The sequence below is a fragment of the Rhinatrema bivittatum genome, chromosome 16 (assembly GCF_901001135.1).
Source record: "Rhinatrema bivittatum chromosome 16, aRhiBiv1.1, whole genome shotgun sequence".
NCBI classification, from domain to species: Eukaryota; Metazoa; Chordata; class Amphibia; order Gymnophiona; family Rhinatrematidae; genus Rhinatrema; species Rhinatrema bivittatum.
The window spans coordinates 54,165,496-54,177,740 of record NC_042630.1 but is presented as its reverse complement, the minus strand read 5'-3'; positions in this window follow the sequence as shown (position 1 = coordinate 54,177,740).

Sequence of the window (12,245 nt, the reverse complement as noted above, 5' to 3'; positions counted from 1 at the left end):
TGCCCATTCCCGATGCCCCGTGGACTCATCTTGCCACGGATTTCATTACAGACCTACCAGTCTCTGACGGCAATACTGTTATTTGGGTAGTAGTTGACCGCTTCTCCCGCATGGCACATTTTGTTCCTCTACCGGGGTTGCCCTCTGCCTCCCGGTTAGCCCACCTCTTTCTGCAGCACATCTTCCGTTTTCACGGGTTACCTGTCAGTATTGTTTCCGACAAGGGAGTTCAGTTTACTGCCTCATTCTGGACTAACTTATGCAAACTCCTTCAGATCAAACTTGCCTTTTCCTCAGCTTATCATCCCCAGTCCAATGGACTCACTGAACGGACGAATCAATCTTTGAAAACCTTCTTGCGAGCCTACGTCAACCAACGACAGGATGATTGGGCATCTCTTCTGGTGTGGGCAGAGATGTGTCATAACAACCTTCAGACTCAAGCCACCGGGAAGTCTCCTTTTTTTGTGGTGTTTGGTAGACATCCTCGTCTTCCTTTACCTATTACTGAGTCTTCCAGCTGTCCCGCAGCCACCGCCACTGTGACGTCCATGTCCAGTCTTTGGTCAGAGACTCGGGCTCTATTGCTCAAGAACGCAGACAAGATGAGGACTCAAGCGGATAAAGGCCGCTGCCTTGCTCCCCAACTTCGCTGTGGCGATCCAGTCTGGTTAAGTACCCGCAATCTGCGACTTCGTTTACCATCTGCAAAGTTTGCTCCTCGTTTCATTGGACCGTTCTCCATTTTGAGGCGGATAAACCCCGTCACTTACAGACTGTGTTTGCCGCCCTCCTTGCGAATCCACAATGCCTTCCATGTCTCCTTATTGAAACCTGCCATCATGACTTGGCCGCATAGGAAGCGCAAATCTAATTCTCACTTGGTTCGGAATGATGATCAGTTTGAGGTACAGGAGATTCTGGATTCTAGAAAAATTAGGGGGCGGCTGCAATATTTAATCTCTTGGAAACACTTTGGTCCTGATGAAAACACGTGGGAACCTGCGGACCATGTGCTTGCCCCCCGTTTGCTTCAGCGGTTTCACCTTCGCTTTCCCCTCAAGCCCGGACCCCAGAAGCGGGGAGGGGGTCCTTGCAGGGGGGGTACTGTTACCAGCTTACCTACCGGCAGGCTTCTTCCCCGCGGCCAGCGCGATTCCGCCTCTGCTGCCCCCGCGCCCGCGACGCCAGCGGCGTCCCTGCCTCGCTCACGGGCTCGGTGCTCCCCCTGGACGTCGGCAAGCAACTCTGACGCTGCAGACAACTCTCGCGCAAAATCGCGCCGAGGCCACGCCCCCTGACGTCAGACGCCGATCAGCTGCGATTTGCACGGGAGGTGAGGGGGATTTAAGGGCAGCTTCCTTCCAGCTCCTCGCTTCGGCCACAGTGCGTTTAGTGAGTGTATTGTTGCTCTTCCTGCCTGTTGCTCTGCTCCTGACCTGGACTGCCACCGGATTACCCTGCCTGCTACCTGCCTACCGGATCTGTTTGCCTTGGTTCGTTGTTCGCTGCCTGCCCTGACCTGGACTGCCTTACCGTATTACTCTGCCTGCTCCCTGCCTACCGGATCTGTTTGCCTTGGTTCGTTGTTCGCTGCCTGCCCTGACCTGGACTGCCTTACCGGATTACTCTGCCTGCTACCTGCCTACCGGATCTGTTTGCCTTGGTTCGTTGTTCGCTGCCTGCCCTGACCTGGACTGCCTTACTGGAATACTCTGTCTGCTACCTGCCTACTGGATCTGTTTGCCTTGGGGCGGTGTTTGCTGCCAGTCCTGACCAGGACTGTCCTCTGGACATCCTACTGATCCCGTTACCACGTCAACTGCCGCAGAGGGTCCGTTCCTGAGCGTCCCGGCGTCAAGGTAAGCGGTCTCGACCCTGGTTCCACTTTCCCCAGTAACAAAGGTGAGTGCTGGGATCAGATCCTTCTTTACTTTACACCAGGACCTGCACTAATGCTCTTCACTGTGATGCACGCTCAGTTACAATTCCCAAAAGCTGAATCACAAACGGGCTTCTATTTTATTCTTTGGTAAAATTGTAATCCTGAAGTAAGGATGATCTGTTCAAGCTAAATAATTGTCTTGTGTACTTCATCATCCGATACAGATAAAAATGTATCCTGTGTCTTCTTCTGATCTTAAGCAGTGTGAAATTAGTAAAATATTTTCTTCTGTATCATTGGGGATAGCTCAGAAGTTAATCTCATTGCTAAGTAAACATTTGAATCAGATCAAAGAAGGTTTTTACATTGACAATCTGTTACAGTGTAAGAATCTGGAGTTATTAAAATCATCCTAGGGTGGCCAATGTTTCTGGTGCACACACACCCTTTTAGGAGCTGCCTTAGGGAAGCTCGGGGCTCCGGGTTTTTTTTATCTAGCTATTTATTTATTTATTTATTTAACGTTTCTTTTATACCGATGACCGTTCGCACATCGCAGGTCTAAGAATTACTTTATGAGAATAAGAACACTAATAATGACATTAATTTTTTCAATTAGTTAGAAATCTTCCAAGGGAAATTCAGCTTCAGAGACAAAATGTCCTATTCTTTGGAAGGAAGTTTTGGCTACAGGTGCATCATTGCAAGTACAAACTTGTGTGCATCCAGAATATTTACTTCTTTTACATAGCAGATATTTTATTTCTGATTTTTTCTGAGAAGCTATCAGCATTGGCTTCAAGAGATTCTTTGCTATTATTAAAGGAACATTTTCTATTGCTTCCCTAGGTTTTGAGGGGTAATTGGTGTTTCTTTTTTCTTAATTCTGTTATTGAGATTGGACCTAACCCAATTTGCTATTAAGTTTAGGATTTTGGCAGGTTATGTTTCTGTTTATATATTATCAGAGTCTTTGTTAGTTTTGCTTTTCATTTTTTATTATGCAAATGTAACATTTTTTCCAGGTTGGATTTTAATATAAATTCAGTATTCTATGTTTCCTATTTTATAGATATAAATTGCTTTTACTGATTTATAACACTGAAATTCTATAAAATAAAATAAAGTTGCAAAACATTATTAGGTAAGATGAGAGTGGCAGGATCTGAAGTGTGATTCGAGATGGCTCATGTATAGGTGTGATGATTGCATTGAGCCCTTATGGAGATCCACTCTTCTGCTCCCCATGTTGTATTCATTCTTTAGGGTATCAGTGTAAGGTTCAGATGAAAGATCCGCTCTTCTGCTCTCTATGATGTATTCATTCTTTAGGGTATCAGTGTAAGGTTCAGATGAAAGATCCGCTCTTCTGCTCTCCATGTTGTATTCATTCTTTAGGGTATCAGTGTAAGGTTCAGATGAAAGATCCGCTCTTCTGCTCTCCATGTTGTATTCATTCTTTAGGGTATCAGTGTAAGGTTCAGATGAAAGATCCGCTCTTCTGCTCTCCATGTTGTATTCATTCTTTAGGGTATCAGTGTAAGGTTCAGATGAAAGATCCGCTCTTCTGCTCTCCATGTTGTATTCATTCTTTAGGGTATCAGTGTAAGGTTCAGATGAAAGATCCACTCTTCTGCTCTCCTTCTTGTATTCAGTCTTTAGGGTATCAGTGTAAGGTTCAGATGAAAGATCCACTCTTCTGCTCTCCATGTTGTATTCATTCTTTAGGGTATCAGTGTAAGGTTCAGATGAAAGATCCGCTCTGCTGCTCTCCATGTTGTATTCATTCTTTAGGGTATCAGAGTAAGGTTCAGATGAAAGATCCGCTCTTCTGCTCTCCATGTTGTATTCATTCTTTAGGGTATCAGTGTAAGGTTCAGATGAAAGATCCGCTCTTCTGTTCTCCATGTTGTATTCATTCTTTAGGGTATCAGTGTAAGGTTCAGATGAAAGATCCGCTCTTCTGCTCTCCATGTTGTATTCATTCTTTAGGGTATCAGTGTAAGGTTCAGAAGAAAGATCCGCTCTTCTGCTCTCCATGTTGTATTCATTCTTTAGGATATCAGTGTAAGGTTCAGATGAAAGATCCGCTCTTCTGCTCTCCATGTTGTATTCATTCTTTAGGGTATCAGTGTAAGGTTCAGATGAAAGATCCGCTCTTCTGTTCTCCATGTTGTATTCATTCTTTAGGATATCAGTGTAAGGTTCAGATGAAAGATCCGCTCTTCTGCTCGCCCTGTTGTATTCATTCTTTACGGTATCAGTGTAAGGTTCAGATGAAAGATCCGCTCTTCTGCTCTCCATGTTGTATTCATTCTTTAGGGTATCAGTGTAAGATTCAAATGAAAGATCTGCTTTTCTGCTGATCCTGCTCCATTCATCCTTTATATGGACTAATACAATGCATGCTTCAGAGCTCTAATGGTCTCCCTACAATTCACTTGGAAAGACAATGGTGGGAGAAGGTTGGTACAAGGTTGGTTCAAAAACATTCAGAGGACAATGTTAAAGCCATTTCCCAAGAAATGGGATTAAAAAAAAAAAAAGTCCACCCTCTGAATGGCAAAAGCTATCCTCATAGTGCCTGTGCATTCATAGCTTTAACTTCATTTTGAAGAGGCGCTCCTGAGGATGGGATTTTGTATCATGCATGCCACATAGATTTGTGGGATAATTTTCAAATGACCTTGTGTAAGTTTGCTTTAGATACTGATGTAAAGTGAGAGTTAAAAAATTACCCCCATATTTTAAAGCAATGGGGCAATTTTGAAATTAACCCCTCACTTTAAATATTGCCTCAGGAATGAAATAGAAATTAAAACACAAAAGGAAGGATCCTAGCGACTTAATATAATTGCCAGCAGAATTAATCTATTTGTTTATTTTGTTTTAATTTGCATATTTATAATAGGAAAGTGTTTTAAGCTACAACTTTAGATTTTGCTTTAAAAGTTCACTTCATAAAAAAATGAAAAAACAAGATGTATACATGTGAAGACAACACAATTGTAAATGTGTGAGTGTGTAACACAGAGATTGTGTCACCATAGTGTACATTTTCAAAGGGGTGTTGTGAGTAAGTAGCTTGTACTCATGTGTATGCTATTTGAAAAGCATTGAGAGTAGATGTGCATTTTACATTTTGCATATACGTTTTAGGGGTGTTCCAGGGCTGGGTTCAGAAGAATGCATGGTTGTTTCTATTTTATATACATTATTCCCGTGGTTCCCACCTTTTTGCTTTCACGGCATCCCTGGCCCAAGGATCACTTTGTTGAAGCCCCCAAGCATTTCCACTCTCTACCTCCTCTATACAATTGGCTAGAGATGTGAATTGTGTGATCGATCGTCTTAACGATCGATTTCGGCTGGGAGGGGGAGGGAATCGGATCGTCGCCGTTTGGGTTTTTAAAATATCGTGAAAATCGTGAAAATCATGAAAATCGAAAACCGGCATACTAAAACATCCCTAAAACCCACTCAACCCTTTAAAATAAATCTCCCACCCTCCCGAACCCCCCCAAAATGCCTTAAATTACCTGGGGTCCAGTGGGGGGGAGGGCGGGAAAACAGGCACACTAAAACAACCCTAAAACCCACCCCGACCCTTTAAAATAAATCCCCCACCCTCCCGAACCCCCCCAAAATGCCTTAAATTACCTGGGGTCCAGAGGAAGGGTCCCGGTGTGATCTTTTACTCTCGGACCTCCGGTGCTTGTAGAAATGGCGCCTGCGCTACCTTTGCCTTGTCATATGACAGGTCAAAGGTAGCGCCGGCACCATTTTGTTTTTTTGTCCCCCGAGGTCAGGAGCGTAGGAGATCGCTCCCGGACCCCCGCTGGACCCCCAGGGACTTTTGGCCAGCTTGGGGGGGCCTCCTGACCCCCACAAGACTTGCCAAAAGTCCAGCGGGGGTCTGGAACGACCTCCTGCAGTCGAATCGTGTTGTCTATGGCCGGCGCCATTTTGCGCAAAATGACGCCGGCTGTAGACAACACGACTTCCTGCATGCGAATCGTTTTTCCGCCATTTTGCGCCGCCATTTTGCGCAAAATGGCGCCGGCCGTAGACAACACGATTCAACTGCAGGAGGTCGTTCCGGACCCCTGCTGGACTTTTGGCAAGTCTTGTGGGGGTCAGGAGGCCCCCCAAGCTGGCCAAAAGTCCCTGGGGGTCCAGCGGGGGTCCGGGAGCGATCTCCTGCCGCGAATCGTTTTTCCGTACGGAAAAACCAAAGGTAGAGCCGGCGCCATTTCTACAAGCACCGGAGGTCTGAGAGTGGAAGATCACCTCGGGACCCTTCCTCTGGACCCCAGGTAATTTAAGGCATTTTGGGGAGGTTCGGGAGGGTGGGGGATTTATTTTAAAGGGTTGGGGTGGGTTTTAGGGTTTTTTTAGTGTGCCAGTTTTCCCGCCCTCCCCCTTCCCCCAATTTACAATTTTTTGACGATAAATCGGGGGAATTGTTATTGTATCGCGGCTCTAACGATTTTTGACGATTTAAAATATATCGGACGATATTTTAAATCGTCAAAAAACGATTCACATCCATACAATTGGCATTAGGGATGTGAATCGTTTTCCATATCGTCTTAACGATAGAAATCGTGTGGCAGGGCAAGAAAATCGTCTTAGGCACGATTTTTTAGTTAAAAAATCGTTAAAAATCGTTTTTTCCGATTAGTGCGCACTAACTCCCAGTTAGTGCGCACTAACGGGAGTTAGTGCGCACTAACTGGGAGTTAGTGCGCACTAACTGAAAATGATACAATTTGACACTTTTCAGGTCAGTTAAGGTCAGTTTAGGAATGAATATGTATTCCTATTGGCTGCCCTCTTATTTATTCATGTTACCAAGTTTCCTACTGACAGTATATGGGGGATGGGAAATGGAAACAGTTGGTAGCTTGACAAAACAAGTAATGTGATCAGTCAATGTGACTAGAACTTGTGCCCTAACCCTGATACCAGGGGTATTGTGATCTTCCTGCACACAGTGCCCTATCCCTATTAATACCAGGAGTGTTGTGATCTTCCTGCACACAGTGCCCTATCCCTAATACCAGGGGTGTTGTGATCTTCCTGCACACAGTGCCCTATTCCTGATACTGGGGGTGTTGTGATCTTCCTGCACACAGTGCCCTATTCCTGATACCGGGGGTGTTGTGATCTTCTTGCACACATCCCGGTATCAGGGATAGGGCACTGCATGCAGGAAGATCACAACACTCCTGGTATTAATAGGGATAGGGCACTGCATGCAGGAAGATCACAACACCCCTGGTATCAGGGATAGGGCACTGTGTGCAGGAAGATCACAATACCCCGGAGGAGTGAGGGTCAGGCAGCTCCCCCCTGTCTGTGAAGCCAGCCTCTCACTAGTAATGCAGGGAGGGAGCTGTCTCAGACTTCACCATCCTCCCCCCCCCCCCTCACCCACACACCATTCACTAGCTGGGACATGGGGGAAGTCAGGAGTGAGGGTCAGGCAGCTCCCCCCTGTCTGTGAAGCCAGCCTCTCACTAGTAATGCAGGGAGGGAGCTGTCTCAGACTTCACCATCCTCCCCCCCCCTCACCCACACACCATTCACTAGCTGGGACATGGGGGAAGTCAGGAGTGAGGGTCAGGCAGCTCCCCCCTGTCTGTGAAGCCAGCCTCTCACTAGTAATGCAGGGAGGGAGCTGTCTCAGACTTCACCATCCTCCCCCCCCCCCCTCACCCACACACCATTCACTAGCTGGGACATGGGGGAAGTCAGGAGTGAGGGTCAGGCAGCTCCCCCCTGTCTGTGAAGCCAGCCTCTCACTAGTAATGCAGGGAGGGAGCTGTCTCAGACTTCACCATCCACCCCCCCCCCCCTCACCCACACACCATTCACTAGCTGGGACATGGGGGAAGTCAGGAGTGAGGGTCAGGCAGCTCCCCCCTGTCTGTGAAGCCAGCCTCTCACTAGTAATGCAGGGAGGGAGCTGTCTCAGACTTCACCATCCTCCCCCCCCCCCTCACCCACACACCATTCACTAGCTGGGACATGGGGGAAGTCAGGAGTGAGGGTCAGGCAGCTCCCCCCTGTCTGTGAAACCAGCCTCTCACTAGTAATGCAGGGAGGGAGCTGTCTCAGACTTCACCATCCTCCCCCCCCCCCCTCACCCACACACCATTCACTAGCTGGGACATGGGGGAAGTCAGGAGTGAGGGTCAGGCAGCTCCCCCCTGTCTGTGAAGCCAGCCTCTCACTAGTAATGCAGGGAGGGAGCTGTCTCAGACTTCACCATCCACCCCCCCCCCTCACCCACACACCATTCACTAGCTGGGACATGGGGAAGTCAGGAGTGAGGGTCAGGCAGCTCCCCCCTGTCTGTGAAGCCAGCCTCTCACTAGTAATGCAGGGAGGGAGCTGTCTCAGACTTCACCATCCACCCCCCCCCCTCACCCACACACCATTCACTAGCTGGGACATGGGGGAAGTCAGGAGTGAGGGTCAGGCAGCTCCCCCCTGTCTGTGAAGCCAGCCTCTCACTAGTAATGCAGGGAGGGAGCTGTCTCAGACTTCACCATCCTCCCCCCCCCCCCCCTCACCCACACACCATTCACTAGCTGGGACATGGGGGAAGTCAGGAGTGAGGGTCAGGCAGCTCCCCCCTGTCTGTGAAGCCAGCCTCTCAATAGTAATGCAGGGAGGGTGCTGTCTCAGACTTCACCATCCTCCCCCCCCCCCCTCACCCACACACCATTCACTAGCTGGGACATGGGGGAAGTCAGGAGTGAGGGTCAGGCAGCTCCCCCCTGTCTGTGAAGCCAGCCTCTCACTAGTAATGCAGGGAGGGAGCTGTCTCAGACTTCACCATCCACCCCCCCCCCCTCACCCACACACCATTCACTAGCTGGGACATGGGGGAAGTCAGGAGTGAGGATCAGGCAGCTCCCCCCCTGTCTGTGAAGCCAGCCTCTCACTAGTAATGCAGGGAGGGAGCTGTCTCAGACTTCACCATCCTCCCCCCCCCCCTCACCCACACACCATTCACTAGCTGGGACATGGGGGAAGTCAGGAGTGAGGGTCAGGCAGCTCCCCCCTGTCTGTGAAGCCAGCCTCTCACTAGTAATGCAGGGAGGGAGCTGTCTCAGACTGGTATCAGGGTTAGGGCACTGTGTGCAGGAAGATCACAACACTCCTGGTATTAATAGGGATAGGGCACTGTAAGAGATGACTGTAGTAGATTGAATAAAGATCTGATGTTTCTGCTCTCCTCACACCAAACAAAAACAACACACAAGCAGAGAAGCCCTTCTTACAAAGCTGAGCTAGTGAGTTAAGTAGGAGGAAAAGTAAACATACTGGTGCCAGTGTGGCTACTTAAAAAATACACTTACCAACAATCAATTACATATATTTGAACTGTGTATAGTTCCAGCAGGACCACCTTTCTAAAATGCACAGTGATTGGCAAATTCAACATGCACTAGCATTTCAGGTGCCTGCTAACAAAATAATAAACAAACAAGTTCTAGTCAGGTGAGTGCTGATCATTACATTACTTTTTTTGTCAAGCTTCCAACTGTTTCCATTTCACATCCCCCCAACCATATTGGTAACATCAATAGATAAGAGCACAGCCAGCCAATAGGAATACATACATACATATTCATTCCTAAGTGACCTTTACTGACCTGGGAAGTGTGAACACTTTGTTTCATTTTCTGTTGGTGTTCGTTAGTTTCCAGTTCCATTTCCCATCCCCCCAACCATCACCTCAGTGGTAACCTTGGTAACATCAATAGATAAGAGGGCAGCCAGCCAATAGGAACACATATTCATTCCTAACTGACCTTCAGTGACCTGGAAAGTGTTTATTTGTATCATTTTCAGTTAGTGCGCACTAAATCGAGTTAGTGCGCACTAACGGGGAGTTAGTGCGCACTAACACGATTTAACGATTTTTAACGATAAATCGTTAGAATTTCTATTGTATCGTGTTCTATAACGATTTAAGACGATATAAACATTATCGGACGATAATTTTAATCGTTGAAAAACGATTCACATCCCTAATTGGCATCCACATCATCTTCCCTCTCTCCCTACCCTTGGCACCATCACCTTCTCTTCCCTTCTCTCTTCCTCCTACCCCCTGGCATCATGACTTTCTCTAGCCCTCCTCCTTTCCCCTCCACCCTCTGCTATCATCATCATCACCACCTTCCCTCTCCCACATTATCATCTCCTTCCCTTTCCTTCTACCCCTCTCCCCCATGCCCTGGCATCATCATCTCCTTTTCTCTCTCCCTCCATCTCTTCTACTCATCACCAGCATCATCAGCCTGAAGTCCCCCATTTCCCTCTCACCCCCACCCAGTCATTTTTTTCACTTTTAACATGATGACCAGGTGCAAATATATGCAAGTGAAAGACTTCTGCATGTCCCTCTGGCATGTTGTAAAATAGTAACTTACCTGTATAAATATATGCAAGTGAAAGACTTCTGCATGTCCCTCTGGCATGTTGTAAAATAGTAACTTACCTGTATAAATGTTGGCCATTTCCAAAATCGCCCCTGGCCTATCTCTTCTTTCCACTTTCAAATTAATTTGCAGACCCTGATTTGCATGTGTATGCTTTTTTCTAAATAGCAAATACTCCATAAATGCTATTTTATGAGTGGACGTGCTATTTGTTTGAGTGTGCAACTTTTGAAAAGTCACCTTATAATGTTTATGCCCTTTCAGGTATATTTTAGCGCTGAAAATATATTTAATGGCGTCAGCGCACGTCTATTAAAGTCCCCTCGCTTACACGGTAGAAGGGCATTTGCTTGCATAGGCTCACATCTGCTTAAAATTGCACGCACATATGCGCAAGTTCAGGTTATTTTATAACATGCACTCATATACGCACGTTTGTTATAAAATGGCTGCATCCCTGGGTGCAAGCTGATGAACATGCACACATATGCTCTCAGGCACCTGTTTAAAAGTTACCGTCATATTGAATTATTTAATGGATGGAATTTAATAAAACTGCAGAAACTCTACAGGAGTTACATGAACAATATTAATCTTAAAATTCAGAAAACAAAAAACATGCTCTCTGTGTCCAGGGATCATATCCCAAATGTGCCTTAAACACTCTTGGCTCATCAGGTTATTTAGTTATTATTTGTTTTCTTAAAAGGCTTTTATTCTGCATCTTCCTAATCTGTGTTCAGTGCAGATTACAATGCACGCTGATAAAAGAAGATGATACATAAAACTATACTACAATGTGAAATTACAATATCATGAAGGAAATGAAGAAATCATTGGTCAAGACGTTAAGTGGTAGAATCAGATCTTTCATTATCATAAACTCTATGCTAATGCTCTTTAACACGATACGTCCACAGATACAATTTGTAAACGCTCTTTAGCTGAGCGCACTCTTCATTTACCAGTTATTCTTTGATGTTACCGTAAGCCTGAAGAAAGGATCATCTATTCTAACTAGATAATTTCTTGATTAATTCAGCACTGGAACCAGATATCAAAGTGTCCCCCTTATCATTCACCCAGGACAAAATAAATAAAAAATTTCCTGCTTTTCTGTCATCTGCTAATTTGATCATCTCCCTCATCAGTCCCCTTTCAAGATCATTTATAAATATATTAAAAAGCACCGGTCCCAGTACAGATCCCTGAGGCAGGCCACTGTTTACATTTCTTCACCGACCAAATAATCCTACTCTCTGCTAACTAATTTTTAAACAGTTTGTGATCCTCAAAATGACATTTTCTCCTATATCATGACTTTAAAGTTTTCATAGGAGTCTCTCACATGGGACTTTGTCAAATGCCTTCTGAAAACCTAAAGACACTAAGTGCTAGATTTTTAAAGACTTGCGTGCAGACATGGATGCACCAATTTTATAACATGCGTGCGCCATTAAACCTTGTTTATCAATATGTTCTGTGATTTTGTTCTTTAGAATAGTTTCCTTGATTTTTCCTGGCACTAAATTCATGTTCAGTGGTCTATAGTTCCCAGTTCATCCATGGAACACTTTTTAAATATCATGGTTACATTGGCCTGCTCCAATCTTCAGGTACAATGAACTTTTAATGATAGGTTACAAATTACTAGAAATAGATCTGAAATTTTATTTTTTAGTTCTTTCAGAGTCCTGGGGTATATACCATCTGGTCCAGGCAATTTGTTACTCTTCAGTTTGTCAATCTGCCCTTCTACATTTTCCAGGTTCACAGTTCTGAAAATTGTCCCCGCTGAGAGTAATTTTATAAAAGTGCACGTAGAGTCAAAGTCTGTCGATAAAAATTGCTCACAGACTATAGTCAAAGGGGAGTTACAAAGGCAAGTCTGCTTTGAA